The sequence below is a fragment of the Sarcophilus harrisii genome, chromosome 1, assembly GCF_902635505.1.
Source record: "Sarcophilus harrisii chromosome 1, mSarHar1.11, whole genome shotgun sequence".
In the NCBI taxonomy this organism is placed as follows: domain Eukaryota; kingdom Metazoa; phylum Chordata; class Mammalia; order Dasyuromorphia; family Dasyuridae; genus Sarcophilus; species Sarcophilus harrisii.
The window spans coordinates 337,906,182-337,927,353 of record NC_045426.1 but is presented as its reverse complement, the minus strand read 5'-3'; the positions used below and the strand labels follow the sequence as shown (position 1 = coordinate 337,927,353).

The 21,172-nt window shown below is 35.7% G+C and overlaps 1 pseudogene; it reads left to right on the top strand.

The window, feature by feature from the left end:
• The first annotated feature begins 16,555 nt into the window (after positions 1 to 16,555).
• Positions 16,556 to 19,294, top strand: LOC116420495 (annotated as a pseudogene).
• The last annotated feature ends 1,878 nt before the right edge of the window (positions 19,295 to 21,172 follow it).

The window sequence follows — 21,172 nt, the reverse complement described above, 5'->3', positions numbered from 1 at the left end:
AGCTTCTCTTCTTGCTGTCCCTTCTAGGGGTACATTCTGAGCAGCTCTCTGGCATTGGGAATGGCTTTTTCTCCACTGGTGAAGAGAAACCTGGAGGCAAAATCCAGGCTGTTCAGTTCTTCGTGGGATTATTTGGCGAATTCAAGGGGTAAGTGGAATCCATGGAGTCCCCAACTCTCTTCCACCCAAGCCAAGTTTCCCTGCAGTCACAAGTCAGGCTGTACACTGCAAAATCCCACTGCTGCAGCCTCCACTGCTTCTCAGACCACCTCAACCTTCCCACAATAATGGTGGCCTTTATAAACAAACTTTATAAGGTCAATGAGCATTGGACAGAGAGACAGAAGACCACAGTTCTGGCCTAGGAGTCACAAAGATACCATTAATTTTCTATGTAAACTTGGAGAAGTGATGATCTTTCTAATTTTTGGTTTCCTCATTAGTCTAATGATGGGATTGCATTAGATGATTTCCAAGATTCCTTCTAACTCTTATATTCTCAGAGTCTGTTCCAATATTATTCCAACCTACAATATTTGCAGATTGTAAGGTCCCTTTTAACTCCATCATTCTATGTTCTAATGTCTCTTCTCGTTTAGACAATGATCACACATTCCTAAACGCATAAGATTCTATACTGGATTTTGCATATAGACAGAACCTCTCCCTTCTTAACATAGATATACTGACATAGGACATGAACTGGAAAACTAAATCAAGGATTGTACACAGGTGATATGTGAGAAAGGATTTACCATTGGGATTGGCTGGGTGAGAGGGCCCCTGCATGGGGAGGCACAGACTTGAAGGTCCACCACCTTCCCCATTTTCTAGGTTCTCTACTTCCATCCCAGAAACACAGGAAACCCAATCTTAGAAAACCTCAAGCTTAGGGACCGTATTCCTATGATATCTGAATCCACAGATCCTCTAAATAGCTTTGGCCAAGCACACTAGACAGAATTCTCCCCCTCCCATATGCAGATAGCCACTGTTCTTTGCCCTGTTTATGAAAAAGTCTCAGTTTCCCTCTTCTCCTTTTCATTTCCTGCCCTTTTCCCCAAGCCATGAGGGAGAAAATGAAAAAGTGAGTGGTTGAATGAATGAATAATTACAAAATAGAAAATTTCATCACTGAAAAAAGTTTTGAGATCATTGAGCCCAGCTCCTTCATTTTGCAGATCATAGGATCTAGAGCTGGGAAGGACCTCAAAGGTCAACTAATCCAACACTGCTCCTCATTTTCCAAATGAAGAAACTGAGATATTTCAAGAAGCCCAGAAAAGTGAAGTTAGTAATTCAAATCTAGTTAATAAATTGAAGGACCAAGATTCAAACTAAGTCAACTGACTCTAGATCAGTTTCTCTTTTCTATAGACTATCTGGTCTCATTACCTCAGAAGGGGAAGGACTTAGCAACAGGTAAATGATATAGCAAAAAGGAATAATAAGATATCCCTCCAGAAAATCATTTCAATAGTAATGATTTATAACGTGGTTTCTTTACTATCATCCCCATTTCACAGGTGAGAGAATTAGAACTCAAGAAAGATTATTTTCAAAGTCACTGCTTATTTAGACATACAAAGTTAATAAGCATCACACCCTGGGTCTTTTGACTCCAAGTCTATACCCTTATTATTATTCTGGGATGCTAAGTATAGAGAAATTGAGATACTCAGTTTTTTGAACCTGGGGATAAGATGGATTCATGGCTTGCAGACCAAATTCAGGGCAGACATTAGAGATGCACTAGGAGAGTCCCCTGCATTGTCAAGGGAATAGGTCATGTTATCTATGAACTATCTAGACACTTCTATATCCTCTAGGGCAAATCATTTCATATCACTGGCCTCAGTTTCCTCATATGTAAAATAGGAAGGGTTGAACATTATGACATTTAAATGCCCTTCTAACTCTGAATTCCATGACAGAACCATAGGCACTTACTATCCACACTTTATAATGGACCATCACATAGAAGTCACTCAGTGAAGGTTTGTTACTAATAGTATTACAGATCCCCCTAATGCCATAACTTTGAAGAGTAAGAGCTGGGAGAGCTCTTAGAATATAAAACAGAATATAAGGGTAGCAAGAGCCTCTAAAACATATGAGAGAGAATGTGAGAACTGGGATAGATCTTAAAGATAATATTCAACAATCTCACTTTGTAACTGAGAAACAGGTTCATTTAAAAAAAAAAAACTTGCCTTGATCTTGAACTGGAGACAGGGAAATTTCAATCTACATTTTGAGCCCTTTTAAGTTTCCAAAGTGTTTTCCCCATAATAAGTTTGTGAGATAGGTACTGCAACTAGTATTATCCTTAACTTTACAGATGAGGAAACTGAGACTTAAAGAGCTAAAGTCACTTGCTCAACATCACCCAGATAAGAAGGGTCAAATATGACCTAGAATATGAACCCTGATCTCTTTGCTCCAAGTTCAGAATTCTTTCTACTACAAATATCTAGGGATATTTGTCTTACAAATATCCCTACAGAGATAAGATATCATAAAAGATTTTCTGAATTTGCAACATGCAATGGAAGCTGTAGGATCACCTTTCTTGGAGATTCCCCTGGACAGAAATCATGAAAACCATCCAACTTCTCTCCTATAATTTACTATCCATTTTAGTGAAGGGTTTCCCTATGTAGAGACAAACATCAAGGGAGATAATGGGTCCAAGTAATTTTAAAACTTTCCCTTTCTTCCAGTGTGCAGATAAAAATTAATTCTAAATGGAGTGAAAAATATGGACTCTCTTCTGGCAATCCTGAGAAATTCACCCTCTGGGAAGGGGAAAGCATAATAAAAGTATCCGGCTATCATAATCTCTGCATCTACTCAATCACTATGGAAACCAACTTCGGGAGAGCTTTTACATTTGGGGAGCCAGTTGCAAATCCAGGCCAGAGGTTCACTGCCTCACCCCCTCAGGAAGGGATGGCACTCTCTGGCATCAAGGGTTTATATGACATTATATGTATCAAGAAACTGGCATTTGATTGGAAATTCATTCCTGAAATAACGCACCCACAAATAAAATAACTCTACCTGAATAAGACCTCTGCTGAAGATACCTCACAACAAAGCAAAGGCTTCCTAAGTCACCTCAGCTGAGCCCCAGTGAAGACCCGCCAACTTAATAACCATACAACTTAGCATCTTAAAACTATTACCCATTATACTAAACCACCTGTCCCTTCTAGTAAAAGATCTAATGCTGTATTTACCTTGAATTGTTTTTGTAAGCTTATATATTACTTGATGTGGGTTACTTTCCCAGAGTTCTAGAACCAATCATCGGCCTAAGGATCCTAGAAGGGAAGGGGAGAGGGTACTCATGACCCAGGTGATGTGACTCCCCCAGTAGCTGCTCAGCTAAAAATAAAGGAAAGAAAGAAGTTAAGACTGTGATAGGGGAAAACATCCTGAGGAGATTTAGGTGTCTAGTCAATCAATAAAACTTCTGCAAAAGCTGTGTCTCAGGTTGTAAACATTATTCTTTGACACTAAATGAATGCGAGCAATTGTGGTAGTAACAGAGGCTTTCACTGATGAAAGAAATTCTCAAAACATGGAAAATAGGGGCTACCTCCTATGGAATGGGGAATTGAGTAAGGTCAGGACATGGAAAATCTTTGATAGATTCCTGTGGGGGCAAAGGACCATCAAGCTCTATACGCAAATCTAAGGAACATTTGAATACTTTCCACCTGTCCATTTTCTAAATTTTAGAGTATTGGATGCCTGAGGATAGAGTGATGAATCCTGGGTTCTAGTTATGATTCTGACACTTGCTAGAGCTATGGGGCCATGGCAGACTGGCTCTAACCACCCAACCCTATCCCTGACTCAGTTTTCTCATCTGTTAAATGAGGTAGATAATTGTGAACTGACTTACCTCATAGGATTAGGAGGAGAATAATGTGTAAACTGTGAAACCCAAAGCAAATGGGAGCAATGATAGCAATTTGTGACCTTTTCTTTCAAATACATCATCAGTCCCCTCCCATAATAATAAAAGTTAGCTTTTATATAAGAACTACTATGTGTTAGCCACTATGGCTAAGCATTCACAAATATTATTTATTATCTTATAGGATTTACAAATACTCTGGGAAAGAGGTGCTGTTATTATCCTCAAAAAGATATTAAAGACTTGTCCAAGATCACACAGCTATTATCTGAAGTTCAGTTTGAACTCAGATCTTCCCAACTCCAGCACGAGCACTCTATCCACTGTAGCCATCAGCTGGCTCCTCCTAACAAGATTTTGTGATAGTCAGTGTCAGTAAAGAGTCCTGGAGCGTGTACTTTTCTGAGAGCTTTATGTACCCATATCTGAACCATTTCCCTGTTTTCTTCTATTTATAATGAGCATCAGACTATCATACAATATAAATAATTAATCTGTTCTAGGGATAAAGAATATAATTTGACCACCACAGTCATTCTGACAATGCATGAAAAGTCCCCCCTTTACTTCTAGCCCTCTCTGGCCGAATTTTACTCTTACCTGAGCTGGCCACAGTTTCAACATATATTAAGAAATATGATCTACCGCAGGAATTCTTAACTTTGGGACATAGAGCCCTTTGGCAATCTGAAGAAGCTTATGACCCTTTTTCAGAATGGAAATTGATAAATGTATTAAATATGATAGGATTACAAAGAAAGTCAGTGGTATTGAAAATGTTATAAAAATATTTTTAAATAAAAAAGTTTAAATTTTTAAAAAACAAGTTGACAGACTCCAAGGTTAACAACCCTGATCTAGAGTATACTGTCTAGAAGGAAAATGTATATGCTTTGTATAACTCATGACTCTAGATTGCAGTTTCAACATTCTTGTTCAGAAACAACACAAGCCTGCTTCTCTGCTCTAATCACTATATGACTGTTCATCCTTACCACTCTTCAACTAAGGAAATTTTCTGTATTCCTACTCAAACAAAGCTTTTATTTATTATTGAATTAACGATTTCCTTTAAAAATGAGTTTAGAAAGTATTAGTTGTTGATGCAAATTGCAGACAGTTGCCAAGGTCATCAACGTGACTATCTTTAAACTAGATAGAAGATTCCAGGTTCTTCACTCATTTGGATGCTACATTGTCCATTAAGAACAGGGCTCACAGCACCAAAGTTAAAGTCCATTCTTTCAGCCAGGTATCACTAGGATACCAAAAGAACTACAAATAGAGCTAAAAATGTCTCCCTACTTTTCCTCCTTTAGGCACCATGTCAAATATGAAAATTAGAAGAAGTACCTAATTTTGCCTCAGCTGAAATCTCACTGGGCTACTCTGTCTCTTAGGAACCCTTAAAATGTTTCCTTCATATTCATATATTTTCCATAAATAAAAGAATATCCTCCGCCCCTTTATAAGATTAATGTGTAAATTAAGTGTTACTGCATAGTGTTAACAGTCTTTAAATATATACCACAAACTATTTTTCTCTAAAAGTATCCAAAAGTCCATCTAAATACTGTTTCTATATACATATTTTAGCAGAATACATTAAAACAAAGTTCTTTTTCTACTCAGATGGCTTATCAAAATGTACATCCAATAACAGTAACAATATCTCACATTTTTGTGAATGTAAATATCTTCCTTTACACAAAAACACTTTTTCTATCTTTTTCTTCATTAATCACACCTTTACAGAGACAGACTCTGATTTTTTTTTTTAAACAATCAGTCAACACACAAACCAAACCCCTCCACCCAACCAGTAAAAAGGAGTAATAAAGTGGGAAGGATTGCACAAGTTTTAAGAATAAGAATTTCTTTATCACTTTTTCCTGCCTGCTTTGAATTTGCAATTTAACAAATCTCTCTAGGGTTCCTCTTCCACTGAGTTCCGGGAGCACTCTCATCTCAGAAGGGGAAGAGAAGCAAAGAACTCTCTTCCTTCTGGCTACCTAACAGAAAAACTCAAAGAAAAAGTTCAGCCTCAAAAATCCCAAGAGACAGCCAAAAAGAATGATCAAATGCTGTTCGTCTCTATGTATGATTCTGCCTTCTTCCCACTTCTGACATGTAATCTCAAGTCTTTTTAAGCCATTTTAGAAGAGAAGGTAATCCCTACTATCACTGAATGATTATTAGAATTGGAAAGAAACTTTATTATTATCAACTTCAACTTTCAGACTTGATATGAAGAGTTTCTTTGGGACTGCCCACACCCTAACTCCTACAGGCAAGTTGGATCATCTAAAAAGTGACTACTTAAGGTTCAAGATGATCTGTGGTTCTATATTTCTAAAATAGAGCTCAAAAGCCTCAACTTATCTATTCTTCTTTAATATTGAGCCAGACTAAGCAAATAAATTTATTTAAATGATAAAATAAGGAACAAAGCACCTCCCCCCAAAACCTGGCATTGTACCATACTTTTCATTTCATTTCATACTTTGAATTTTCAGAAATTCAAAAGAAAACAAAAACAAATTACCACTATCAAAAATGAAAGGGAGTAAATTCACCACCAATGAAAAAGAAAAGAAAATAATTATTAGGACCTATTTTGACCATTTTTATATCAATAAATCTGACAACCTAAGCAAAATGGAAGAATATATAAATATGAATTGCCAAGATTTACAGAAGAGGCAATTACCCTGTTTTAGAAAAAAGGAGCTAAACAAGTCATCAATGAGCTCCCCAAGAAAAGAATTCCAGAAGCAGATGAATTCATAAGTAAATTCTTTGTTTTTTAAGTTGGGAGTAATTTATTTATTTATTAACAACAACTAAGATGGAGAAAATACCAAAGAATCTGAACAAACAAAATCCACCAACACAAGTTAAGAGAATTTCAGACAAGATAGAACAAGTAATCCCAGTGACTAGCATAGTCCTTGGCACATAATAGGCACTTAACTGCCAATTGACAGACTGATAATTAGAAAAAAAAAATATTTTTCATGAAAATTATGGAGTTTTCCAAAGAATTAAAAGCCATATAGGTTCAACTACCCAAACAGAATGAAAGACAAACATGGATGAATCTTATAATCATCAATTCCTCCAAAATATTTAATAAAACAAATCAACCTAAAACTACAGTCCAGGATAAGACATATCATAATTAGGATAACAAGTGATGATAGACACAAAAAGAATCTCCAGAATACTGGCAAGGAACTAACCCTGAACATGTCACATTAAATTCCAGTATTATTATGATACAGAAAAAATGTTCCCCCAATGTAAGAATAGTATGGGAAGAAAAATTAGCATCACTGGGGACTTTTTTTATTTAATTTTTTATTTTCAAAACATAATCATGGATAGTTTTCAACATTCACCCTTGTAAAACCTTGTGTTCCAAAGTTTCTTCTTCCTTCTTTCCCCCTACCACCTCCCTTAGACAGCAAGTAATACTATATATGTTAAACATATATGATTCTTCTATACATATTTCTACAATTACCATGCTGCACAAGAAAAATCAGAACAAAAAAGGAAATGAGAAAGAAAACAAAAAACCTGAAAACAACAACAAAAAAGTGAAAATACTATTTTTTGATCCACATTCAATTCCCACAGTCCTCTTTCTGCATGCAGATGGCTCTCTCCATCACAAGGCTATTGGAATTGGTCTCACAAATGAATTCTACCAAACTGATAATTTCAATAAAGTATTTGAAAATTTCAGTAAACATTAGATACTTGAAAAAATATGCATAGAAGGAATCCTCCCAACTTTTTTATAACACAAATATGGAGCCAAGGCACAAAACAAGAGGAACAAAAACAGAGAAAGAAAAATATTGACCAAATTTCCTAATGAATATTGACATAAAAAATTTAAATGAAATACTAACAAGAAAATTACAGCAATGTGTCATGAATATCACTCATTATGACCAGATAGAATTTATAGCAGGACTGGTTCAAAATTAAGGAAAATATAACATAATTGATCCCATCAATAACAAAACCAACAAAAACCATATGGTTATGGGAAAAGTCTTTGACAAAATACAACATCCATTCCTTCAAAAAACACCAGAGATTATGGGAATAAATGGAGTTTTCCTTAAAATAATAAGTAGTATCTATCTAAAGCCATAAACAAGCATTATCTATAATAAGGATAAGCTGTAAGTCTTCCCAATAAGATCAGGAATAACCCGGGATGCCTATCACTACCACTATTATTCAATACTGTACTAGAAATGTTATCTATAACCATGAGAGAAGAAAAAAATTGAAGGATTGGAATAGGCAATGAAGTAATATCACTCTTTGCAGATGATATGATGTTGTACGTGGCATTCTAGAGAATCCTAAAGAACCAACTAAAAAACTAATTGAAATAATTAAGAACTTTAGCAAAGTTGCAGGATAAAAAAATATACCCAGATAAATCATCTGCATCTCTATATATTGCCAACAAATTCAGGCAGCAAGAAATAAAGAAAAATTCCATTTAAAATAAATATAGATAAGATAAGATACTTGAGAGTTTACCTCCCATGGCAAACCCAGGAGATATATGAATACAAAACACTTTTCATACAAATAAAGTTAAATTCTAAACAATTGGAAAAATAAATATACAATATATAACTATACAATAAAAAAGAATTCTATATAATCTAATTTTTCAGTGCCATACCAATCAAACTAACAAAAAATTATTTTATAGAGATATAAAAATAATAACAAAATTTACCTGGGAGAACAAAAGTGAAAAAAACATTGTGAAGGAAGGTGACCTAGCCATACCAGCTCTCAAACTATATTATAAAGGGATGATCATTGAAACATTCAGATACTGGTTAAGAAAAAGAGTGATAGATCCATAGGATATATTAGGTACATATTACATAGTAGCAAATGACAATAGTTGGGATAGGATAAGGTCTAAATAGACACATAATTTTAACATAAAGGACAATATTACAAGCAGATTAAGGGAGTATGGAATAGTTTACCTGTTGAATCTATGGATAAGAAGAATTTAGGATCAAACAAAAGATAAAGAGCATTACAAGATATAAAATGGATAATTTTGATTATATTAAATTAGAAGGGATTGCATAAACAAAAACAAAGTAACCAAAATTTAGGACATCAAAAAACTGGGATGAGGAAAATTTTGCAAGTATCTCTGATAAAAACTTTATTTCTGAAATATAGAGAGAATTGAGTCAAATTTATAAGAATATAAGACATTCCTCAATTTATAAATGGTCAGTGGATATAAACAGACAGTTGTCAGATGAAGAAATCAAAGTTGTCTAGAGACATATGAAAAAATGCTCTAAATCACTATGAATTAGAGAAATGCACATTAAAACAACACTGAATCACCACCTCATACATAGCAGAATGACAAAAATGACAGAAAAGGAAAATAATAAATGTTGAAAAGACTGTGGAGATTTGATCCAGCAGTGTTTCTACTGGGCTTATACCCCAAGGAGATACTAAAGAAGGGAAAGGGACCAGTATGTGCCAAAATGTTTGTGGCAGCCCTGTTTGTAGTGGCTAGAAGCTGGAAACTGAGTGGATCCCCATCAATTGGAGAATGGTTGGGTAAATTGTGGTATATGAATGTTATGGAATATTATTGTTCTGTAAGAAATGACCAGCAAGATGAATACAGAGAAGCTTGGAGAGAATTACATGAACTGATGCTAAGTGAAATGAGCAGAACCAAGAGATCATTATATACGTCAACAATGATACTCTATGAAGATGTAATCTGATGGAACTGGATTTCTTTGACAAAGAGACCTAATTCAGTTTCAATTGATCAATGATGGACAGAAGCAGCTACACCCAAAGAAAAAACACTGGGAAATGAATGTAAACTGTTTGCATTTTTGTTTTTTTTCCCGGGTTATTTCTACCTTCTGAATCCAATTCTCCCTGTGCAACAAGAAAACTGTTTGGATCTGCACACATTGTATCTAGGATATACTAGGACATATTCAACATATATAGGACTGCTTGCCATCTAGGGGAGGGGGTGGAGGGTGGGAGGGAGGGAAAAGTCGGAACAGAAGTGAGTGCAAGGGATAATGTTGTAAAAAAAAATTACCCTGGCATGGATTCTGTCAATAAAAAGTTACTATAATAAAATTTTTAAAAAAAGAAAAAAAAAAAGAAAAGAATGTGGGGAAATGGGGATACACATATACAATTGGTGCATTTGTGTATGGATCCAACCATTTTCAAGAGTGATTTGGAATTATGTTCAAAGGGCTATAAAACAGTGCATACTTAATGATCCAGCAATACCACTACTAGGATTGAATTCCAAAGAGATAGGGGGAAAAGATAAAAGTCATTTTTGTACAAAAATATTTATAGCAACTCTTTTTTCTGGTAGCAAAAAAATTGTAAATTGAGGAGAACCACCATGAGCATGGTCAAAGATGGAGTCTCTCATTTTCAGTTCTTTCATACTATATACCTTAGTATGATTACATCACTATAGCACACTGAGCATGTGCCAACTGTAGAACCATTACATCACCAGATCACACTAAGTATATGCCAACTAGAGTGATTACATCATTATTTCACACTAAGTATATGTGATCTAGAGAACCATAATCTCATCAATCACACTGAGTAAACATCCTGCTGTAAGTATCCTTGCTTCAAGTATGCTTTTCCCAGAGTTCCCCACTATCTTCGGTCCTCTACATCCAAGTTCTGTAGTCTTATGATGGCAAAGAGACATCTATCACAGTCCACATTTCCTTCCAAGTGGCTCCAACAGAGTAGCGCTCTGCAAACCACATACATGTACATCTTTAGAATTCTGAAAACTTAAAAGAAAAAAATAGGAATAGGTACATGGGAAGACAAACCAATTGTAGAGAACTCAAGTGAACAAAATTAGGATAACCAGAAACCATGGCTACTCAGTGCCAGTTCCGATGTTTCTTAATTAATTAAATTAATTAAAAATTAACTTTAATAAATTAATTATATCACTATACGTTTTATTATGTATAATTATATAATAATATTAATAAAATAATAAAATAAAAATTAAATTTAATTAATTAAAAATAATTTCATCAAAGCAATTGAAGAAAACTCAGGTTATAAAACTTGTTATTCCATATGAATCATTCTTCTTTAACCTGACTAAAAGGATACATTTAGCAGGTCATGGTAGTAAGGAGAGTTGATCCTGTTTTAACAAACCCTGAAACTCTTTGATTTGAAAGTTCTTTACGCATTTGTTATTTCACAAAACACAATAAATTCTTAAAAAAAAAAAATTAATTGCCAAATTCTATAAATGGGACAGTGGGAAGAAATGGGAATGGTTCTAAATATAGAAAATTGGGGATGGAAATAGGTATGAGAGGGATATCATTTTTAAAGCATATTTTTATATACTAGTTGTATTTTTATATACTGGGATATTACAGTCATTCACTTGAATAGAGACTAACAGAGAGTGGATTACTCCTGTGAGGTTGGAGCACCACCTGGTGAACAGTGAAGAACACTGCAGCTCTTGGGAAAAGTTTTCATCCCCAATGCACTTCCCATCTTCTGACATGAGTGGAAATGGCACACTATAGTCATCCAGCCTAGACCACTGTATCAGCTCAGCTTTGAGACTTTGATGAAATGAGATACTGGTAAAATAGTTAAGAAAAGGGGGCTTATTTAGCCTTACGAGGAAAAATGTCTAGAACATGGAAAAGATATTCAGATAAGTGCAGTTTTGACCCAGATGGATGCAGCTTCCTTATCTTTATCTTATTTCTGTTATTATTGTAATAACCACAAAAATAATAACAACAAGAAATAGCTACTATTGCTGTATAGATATTGCTTAGGCAATGTTGTGAGCATTTTACTCACAAAAACGCAGGAGGCAAGCAGAGGTCAGGTAATTTGCCCAGAGTCAAGCAGCTTATAAAGGTCTGCTTATTTTCTCCTTCCTCTCTATTAAGTTGGAATGTGGTGATGATTTGAGCTCTGTCTTCTGTCTGACAATCAGCATGAGTAAATTTGAGGACAACTTTGAACTCAGATATTTCTGATTAGAGTCCTAGATCTCTATCTACAGGACCATCTAGATGCTGTGATGATTGAAGGGGGAACTACTGATGTCTCATGCCCTTGTGCCTTATACCAGCAAGCAGCTCTATCAGTACACTAACTCAAAGTCTCCTAAGAAAATTAAGTCCTATTTCAAGACCCTGAAAAAAAACTAGCCTTGCCTAAATGTGGTAGGACTTTGGGACAGTGCTCCTATCACAGAACACATGTGCAGCTGCTTACTTAGTCAATTAAGAGACAACTGGTTGCTCATGATAGTTTTTATTTTGTTTTTGTTTTTAAATAGGTTTTTATTTTTCCAAATATATGTAAAGATAGTCTTCAATATTCAGTTTTGCAAAGTCTTGTGTTCCAAATTGTTCTTCCTTCTTCCCCCACAGCTCCTTCCATAGATAGCAAGCAATCCAATATAGATTAAACATCAGCAATTCTTCTAAACATATTTCCATATTTGTCATGCTGCTAGAGAAAAATCAGATCACAAAGTGAAGAAATAACACAAGAAAAAATAAACAAACAAACAATTAAAAGGTGAAAATATTATACTTTGATCCACGTTCAGGATCCAGAGTTCTCTTTCTGGATATGAATGGCTATTTCCAGCAGTCTGTTGGAATTGCTTTGAATCACCTCTTTGTTGAAGAGAGCCAAGTCTATCCTGATAGATTTTAAAAATCAAAAGAAGGAGCAGGACATGGGTAAATATAACTCAGGAAGCAGTCCCACCCACATGTGTACCTTCCAACACACATGCAGGAAGGCACAAATGTGTACACATAACCTGTCACATATCTTTGGCTACTGATATAGTCCAACAATTGATTCCCTTGCAGACAAGGTAGGGATGACCTTGTGCAGATCTACTTAGGCTGATCCTTAGACAAACGACAGAATCCATCATTAAACCCAAATTTCATAAAAAGGAATAAGCATTTCTTAAGCACCTACTATGTGCCAGGAATTACACTAACAACATTACAAATATCATTTCACTTGATCCTTACAATAATCCTGGATGATAAATAAAACTATTATTCCCCGTTTTAGAGTGGAGAAAATTGCTCAGATCACACAGCTAATAAGTATTTGAGGCTTGATTTGTACTTAAGTCCTCCCATCTCCCAGTCCAACATTCTATCTGCCACCTAGCTTATTAATGCTTTAGACCTTACATTCTTGTCCTCTACCACCCTTTTCCTACCTGATTGACCTGTTGGCCCATTTGGATCCTGATTGCCTCAAATTGAATGTAATTAGCAAGCATTTCTGCTTTGGCCAGAAACTCTGAGGGTTTTCCCTTTACACATTTATTTATTTATGTTTGTTTACTTACATTTTTTTCTTTTGACTAGATGAAAGAGAAGATTCTTTGCTTTAATTGCTACTTAGCCATAATTCCTTTTTTGTTTTGTTTTGTGTTTTGTTTTTGCTGAGGCAGTTGGAGTTAAGTGACTTAGCCAGCTAGGAAATGTCTGAGGCCAAATTTGAACACAGGTCCTCCTGATTCAGGGCAGGTGCTCTATTCACTGAGCCATCTAGCTGCCCCAGTCTTAATTCTTGAATGGATACTGCTTCAGTCCTGATCTATATCTGGTCACTGGACCCAATTGGTTCTGGGTCCTCCTGATGAAATTCTACTCATTTTTTAATGATGAATTCAAATACTACCTCCTACAGGAAATGCCCTGATCTTTTATATTAGTCTAATAGAAATAAAATGGCACTCAAGTTTAATTAAGTTGTGCAGCTACTGTTAATAGGAAAGGTATACAGTTACAAGACAAAGCCAGGTATCTTATAGCCTGAATGAGAACAGTGGTCAGCCTTTAGCCTCTTGGAGAAAACTAAAGACTCAGAATGCCCATTCGTTAAGTAATTAAATCAGTTCTAGGATTTAATCAGCTCAGCACAGTATCAGATACATCTTGTGGTAGTTTCAGACTATTGGAGACAAAAATTGAACCTTAAAGGAAGGGGTAAGGAAGCAAACTAACAGTATAAAGCTTGCTCCTGATTCTTTATTCTGTATGTCCTACTTGGAAGTACACCAGCTTCTCAAGAGAATCAAATAAAGGATCCTTCTTTCACAATAAAATAGGAGATCTGAGGGTGGAGCCAAGAGAGTGCCAAGAACAAAGCCAAGATGGCAGAGTAAAACCAGGAAGCTGCTCCAGCTTTCCCAATTTTCCTCAAAAAATCACATGAAACCAAGCTTCTGAACAAAGTCTGATGAAATGTAACCACTCTCCAGCTCAAGAGAGATTGGAAGGACTTCAAAAAAGGTATTTGCCCACTCAGAAGAGGACAAAGTAGAGAGCTTTGACTTATTCTGTTAAGCAACCTGGTAGTCCCTACTCCTGAGAATTCACCATATGAATGCCAAATTTAGTGCAAATGCCCTATTGAGTTAAGCCATTGCAGCTCAGAACTCCAGGCAGAGCTTAAGAGAGCCACCTGTCTCAGCAGCGGAGATTACAGGCATGGAACACAGGTCTCAGCAGAACATAATTTGAAGAAGTGTATGTTGGACCTCCTGTAAAGACAAACTGCTTACCAAGCTTTTCATGATACATTCTTAACCTCTTCTCTGGGATAGATGGTTTATTGGGGCCTTATTTTATTTCAATCAATATTAATCAGTTGTATATGATTCCACAGAGGTAGTAAGTTCTCATAGAAGGATTCAGAGCTATGAACTGTACTTTGTAAATTCAATTGCTGGTTCATAGGAAGCTACCTAGAAGACCTCCATCCTTATTTTTCCTTGTTATGATGGCCAATCCCAGTGTGATGGAGGTGTCTCAATTACATGGAAAGTCTCCCAGCTATTTTTGTTGCCCCTTCATCCCTTATCATCTCTCTATTGACCAATATGAAGAGATGAGCATGAGCACATAGTCAATGAGTGACTCTGGTTCCCAGAGTATGGCATATCTTCATGCAGATGCAAAGAGTTAACAGTTAAGTAATATACTGAGAAAATGAGCAAACAATAGAAAAAGATTCTGTTCATAGAAAGTTATTATAATGAGAAGGAAAATTAAAACACACTCAGAAGATAACAAAGTTAAAATTGCTACATTCAAAATGTCTAAGAAAAATACTAATCTCAGATCATGGAAGAGCCATTAAAGATTTTGAAAATCAAGTAAGAGAGGTAGAGAAAAAATTGGGAAGAGAAATGAGAGTGATGCAAAAAATCATGAAAAACAAACCAAAAAATACAAATGATATCTTAAAAAAAAAAAAAAACAGACTAGGCCAAATGGTAAAGCAGAAAAAGTCAATGAGGAAAAGAATGCCTTAAAAAGCAGAATTGGACAAATGGGAGGGGAAATCCCTTGAGGAAAAAAAGAAATCATAAAGGAGGCAAAAGGATCCACATGTGCAATAATAGTTTATAGCAGTTTTTTTTGTGATAACAAAGAATTGAAAAATGAGTAAATGCCCATCAATTGGGAAATAGCTGAAAAAGTTGTGATATATTAAGGTAATGGAATATTATTGCTCTATAAAAAATGATGAACAAGCTGATTTTAAAAAGGTCTGGAAAGATTTACATAAACTGATGCTGAGTGAAAAAAGAAGAACCAGAAATGTATTGTATACAGTAACAGCAAGATTGTGCAATAATCAATTATGAAAGATTTGGTTCTTCTCAGTGATTCAGTGATCAAAGGCAAACCCAATAAACTTTGGATAGAAAATTACCATCTGCATCCAGAAAAAGAATCTCCCCAGAGATTGAATGTAAATCAACACATGCTAGATTCACTTCTTTTTTCTGTTTTTTTTTTTTCTCTCCTGTTGTTATGCCACAGTTCTCTTTAACTGTTCTGACTCGGTTTCCCTGAACTAGTTTCCTTTGTCTCAGTTTCCTTAACTGTTCTGTCAAATCCCCTTAGTCGTAAAAACCCACTCTGGTCCATTAAGATTGGGAACCGTTTACTCTAAGGTTATAAATTGCTAGCAAGATAAACAAGAGAGCAGAACTCCTGACCCTCCCCTGTCCTCAAGAATTTACAATATCCCTCTAAAATATTCCAAGATACCTCGCTGACATCTTTATCTCTGGGTATTCAGACATCCTATCTCTGGGCTTTTAGGAGTTATGGTCTCCCCCCAACCTGACAGAAGCCTTCCCGCCTTTTTGGGTCTTTGTTTCTAGGGTTATTTAAAGAATGGGGAAGCTCCTATTCATTGCTAGATTCTTTGAGATGACAGCCCTGGGACCAACATGGTTTCCTTGGTCCCAGTATATCTTTATCTCTATCTGACTGGATAATTTGAGATGAGAGTCCTGTCCAGTCAATTATACTCTCCAATTAATAAACTATTGAAAACTCTCTAATCTCTCTCCTGCCTCAGTTTCTCTGGCATTACATAATAATAGGGACTGAAAAGCAGCAGAGAAGCAAGACCCTAGAGCTTGAGCAAGAAATAAGGAACAGGCTCAATTTTTAACTGCTGCCATATCCAGGAACCATGGGTGTTAGTGCTTCAGGTGTCACCATCAGGGCCACTGGGCTAGGATCTCCTTAAATCATTGGTTATTAATAACTATTTTTCTCAAATGGCCTCAGAATTCTCTTTTCACTAATACCCACTTCAAAGCCATAAATTCCAATTCATGGATGGGATAATTAATAAATGTCATTATCTTTTAATTCCTCCACTCCCAAATGAAGTAGCTTTCTGAGATCTATGACTCTTTTGAAACAACTGCTCCCCAGATTTTAAGCTAAGAATTGATCTGGATTGGCATGATGCAGCATTTGTACAAGTTTGAGGCAATTGATCAGCACACTTCTCATCTGAACAACTTTCAAATCCTTTCAGAAACATCAAAGGAAGAACGTTCTTGCCTTTCTGTTTCCAGTTCTGCAACCTTCTGTTCATGAGTGAGATCACTAAGTAGTTTAAAGACAACCACATAATGCTTCATACACATTTGTTAGTGGTCACCCAATCTTTTCATTCCCAAAGACTGGACATGGTCAACTGATGAGCATGTCCAACATTTCTGGAATTCATTCCTTGTGGTGACACTACAACACCCACATATTTTTTTTTAATTTGTTACCAAAAAAAGAACATTTAAATTCACAGTGTAGAACACCAAGAAACAACTCCATATGAAACTGTGAGTCTCTATTTCAAAGTGCTTCTTTTAAAGTATGGTTCTGTCTGTGCTTTCTTCAGAATTTTCTTATGTTTTCTTCTGTTTTTTAATGTTACAAAATCACCATTTTTTAAAATTATTGCTAACCCCCGAACTCCTCCCAGTTAAAAACCAAGAGAGAGAATATAACAAATAAGTTACATCATACAAATGAGTTTGGTTATTTACAACTTGTAATCTTGTAATATATATATTATCTATGCCAATATACTATATGTAACAATTTATAATAATCTTCTAACAAATAAGCTTAGTTAAAACAAATGCACATAATGACCTTATCCAAAAATGTATACCCCTTTCTTCACTTTGAATCCATCCCTCTCAATCAGGGGTGAAGCATGCTTCATCATAAATCTTCTGAAGACAAACTTCATCAGAGTTCTCAAGTCTTTCAAGGTTGCTTTTTTTTAGTGTTGCTGTCTTTATATAGATCATTCCCTCCATTCTGTTTATTAATGATGCATGCTGCAACAGTTCATACTGAGATATTGAGATTCTCTACAAACATCTCTTTTATCATTTCTTAAGAAATAATAATAGTACATTACATTCACATACTACAATTTGTTCAGCCTTTCCCCAATCATTTAGGTGTATTTTAATGTCTTTATTATGATATTATCATTAATTAGAAAGTAATTATCATTAGTTCCCTGTCATTCAATTTTATCCTCTCCCATGTTCCTGACTTCTTGTTGGCATCCTGCATTTATGGTTAACATCCTGGCATGTTGATTTGCTACCTTTTTTCAGTTTTATTCTTCATAGAGTATCTCTATCAATCCACTGAGAAGCTACTCTCTCTGGCACCTACCTTGATGTAAGATAGACATAAAATAATAATCCTTCAACTGCTCCCTGTGGAACCAAAAAGTCGTGAAAGGTCTTTGCTGAAATCCAAGGAACTTATAGGTGCTATCCACATGTCCATTATGCAAACTTTAGAGCACTGAAGATAAAGTAAGAAAATCTGAATTCAAGTTATGACTCTGGCATTTACTAGAGCTTTGAGCATATGGTAGACTGACTGTTATCATGCCATACCACTCCTGCCTCAGTTTCCTCATCTGACAAATGGAAACAATGACCTTGCAATAAGCTACCACATAAAATTGGAAGGAGAATTCTTTATGAACTGTGAAACTCATTGCTAATAGGATCAATTAAGGAAATTTGTAACATTTTCTTATAAACATTTTATGAGTAGAGTCACAACCCAAAAAGTGATTCTACAGATGGATATTACTAGTTGGTCAATACAATTTCAAATTGATGATTGTATATACTTTGCAGACAAAGGTAGAAGATCTCTATGCACTCAGTAAAAACAAGATCTCAAACTGATTGCAGAATTTAGACTTTAAAAAAGTAGAGAAAACCATTAGATCATATAGGTGTGATCTATAACATCCCCTATAAATATGAAGTAAAAATGAATATATTTAAGGATTAGATCTGGTAGAGTGCCTAAAGATTTGTGGACAAATCTTCAAATGGTAGCACTTATAACATTGCTGGCTCAAAGTTGCTCACCTTGTCATAAAAACACAAAACAGATTCCAGAATCATCCAGCTCAGCAAACAAACACTACTGGAAGTAATTCTAGCACATGAGAATCTCCCAACAGTAACTGCACACTATTTTCTAAAAATAGCAACCCTTTTTGGTTAAGATGACCTTGGAGGTTCTGCAGCTCTAAGTAACTTTGGCTTGATTAAACACAACTTCTCTAAACTACAAAATCAAATGCATCGGTGTCTGAAACCCAAACTGGGATTAATGGTCCAGATTAGGGAAAATCCTTTTTGTTCAGAGCTTGCTTTCAAATCCCAAAATGACAAGACACTTAATTATGGATGAATGTAAAATGCAGCTGTTACAATGAAATCCAGGTTCCGCAGTGATTAGCCATCCACATATAGTGAGGCAAACGTTAGAATTTGCAAGAACTACAGTAATGATGAGAAATCAAGACAGCCTTGAAAGTATACCAATCAGCAGACACGATGCTTTAAGATTTGGGTATATATGGAATTGACTGATTAAAGACACCCTCATGAGAATATAACTTTAAACTATACCTTAATTGTGACTTGAGACTTTATAACAAGTAGAGCTGTAGTTAAAAACTACAAACAACCTTATAGGTATTTAGCCTCTCCTGTTTCCTACCACTTCTTAATAAATGCTTATTAATTTAAATTTATTATTTTATTATATTATATTATATTATATGTATAATATATAATATAATATTAAATTAAAGAGGCATTTAAATACCTCTTTTAAAGGCAATTTATTCTTTTGTTTCTGGGTTAGATTTCTGCAATGAGAATGTTGGACTCCCCCAAACAATGAGAGAAAAGGTCAGGCACAGCATTGAGAGTTTCTGTGTTCAGGCTATTTAATCTTGTTTTGCTGTTTTAACTTTGCACTCCATTTATTGACAAACACCTTGTCTGATAGGATATGTCATTTCTCATGAGATCATAATGTTGAGCTTGGGAAGGGGACCCCCAAAGTTTGGAGTCTCAGACCAGTGTCAGAGATGTCTCAAAAGAATTTGCAGGCTTGAACCCATTTCCTTAGTCAAGGAGCAAAGTTTATTGTAATTGTAATGCTATTACAAGCAGACTGAATTTCAAGAGAATTCAGCAGAGAAAATAGAAGCAAGGAGATACATTTATCCAGCTTTCTATCATTAACAAGCTAATTCTATGGCCCATAGATAGGATGGAAGAGTGATCTCCAGAATTTGGTTATCACTGACCAACAGATTATCTGTCTGACAGTCAGCAATGAAATGAGAAGTGGTCTATTTACTATTGTCTCAGAAGTCTGATTTATAGGAGTTTTGTAAGGCAGACTCCAATGCGAGAAGATCTAGAATCACTGATTTATTGCCAGAACAATGTCCCCCCAAGATCAGGAGGCCTCAAAATTATTGCTATCTCTCCTAGAAGCTATATTACATCAATAATAATCCCCTTTTTGCTTTTTCTTACTCTGAGAGTCTCTGATTATTTTTGTGATGGGTACTGTCCCACATAGATTGGGGACTCAACCAGGATATTTCCTGTTCAGGAGGGGTCTCTCCTGTACTGAATTCTTGGGCAGGCACCCCTGGGAGAGTTCTCCAGTGGTCTTTGGATTTGACTCAGGAACTCCCACTTTGATTTGGTAAATTCCCAAAGAGAGATATTTGAAGAAAGCAAAAATGGAAATGGGCTGGCAAAGATAGAAGATTAATTGAGCCCAGGAAATAAGCCAGCTGAGAAAAGTTTGCAATCAGTCAAGTAAATTGTGCACAACCCAAGTAAAGGCAGTAACTGGTGAGGGATGAAGAGACTCTGCAAAGCAACTGGTGAGCCATCTGGGTAACTGGAATTGAGATTGAGAGAATTTAGATAGTTTATGAAAGGCTCCCATTTCCCTTTGAATGACAAGAACTGGTGAGGGGAGGTGTGGAAAGACTCTAATTTTCCTCTGCCAAGCAACTGATGAGCCATTTGGATATTGGGAAAATCCTAAGCAATTCAAGTCCATAAGAATTCTCCTATTTTCCATTGATAAGATCAAGTGAGTCCTCCATTAAAAGAGGATAAGATACTGCAAACTTTAGGAAAGAAAAGTAGCTGGCTCTATGTCTATCTGATGTCCCTGGAAGATAGCCTTTGGAAGAATTGGGATGAAGTATCAAAATGTATAGATATTAAATACTGTTTTGTTTGAGCAAGTGCCCAGCTCACTAGGAAAAACAGTCCATCCCCAGAGGGTTGAGTGTAAATTCAAAGGAGCCTTCAATACTGGCCCCTGGGCTCCCAAATCCCCTTCTTGCTTCCATTCCAAGGTGGGGCAGAGAAGGAGATCTTGATTGATTTAGAAAAGCAGTTTCTGTGTGTGTGTGTGTGTGTGT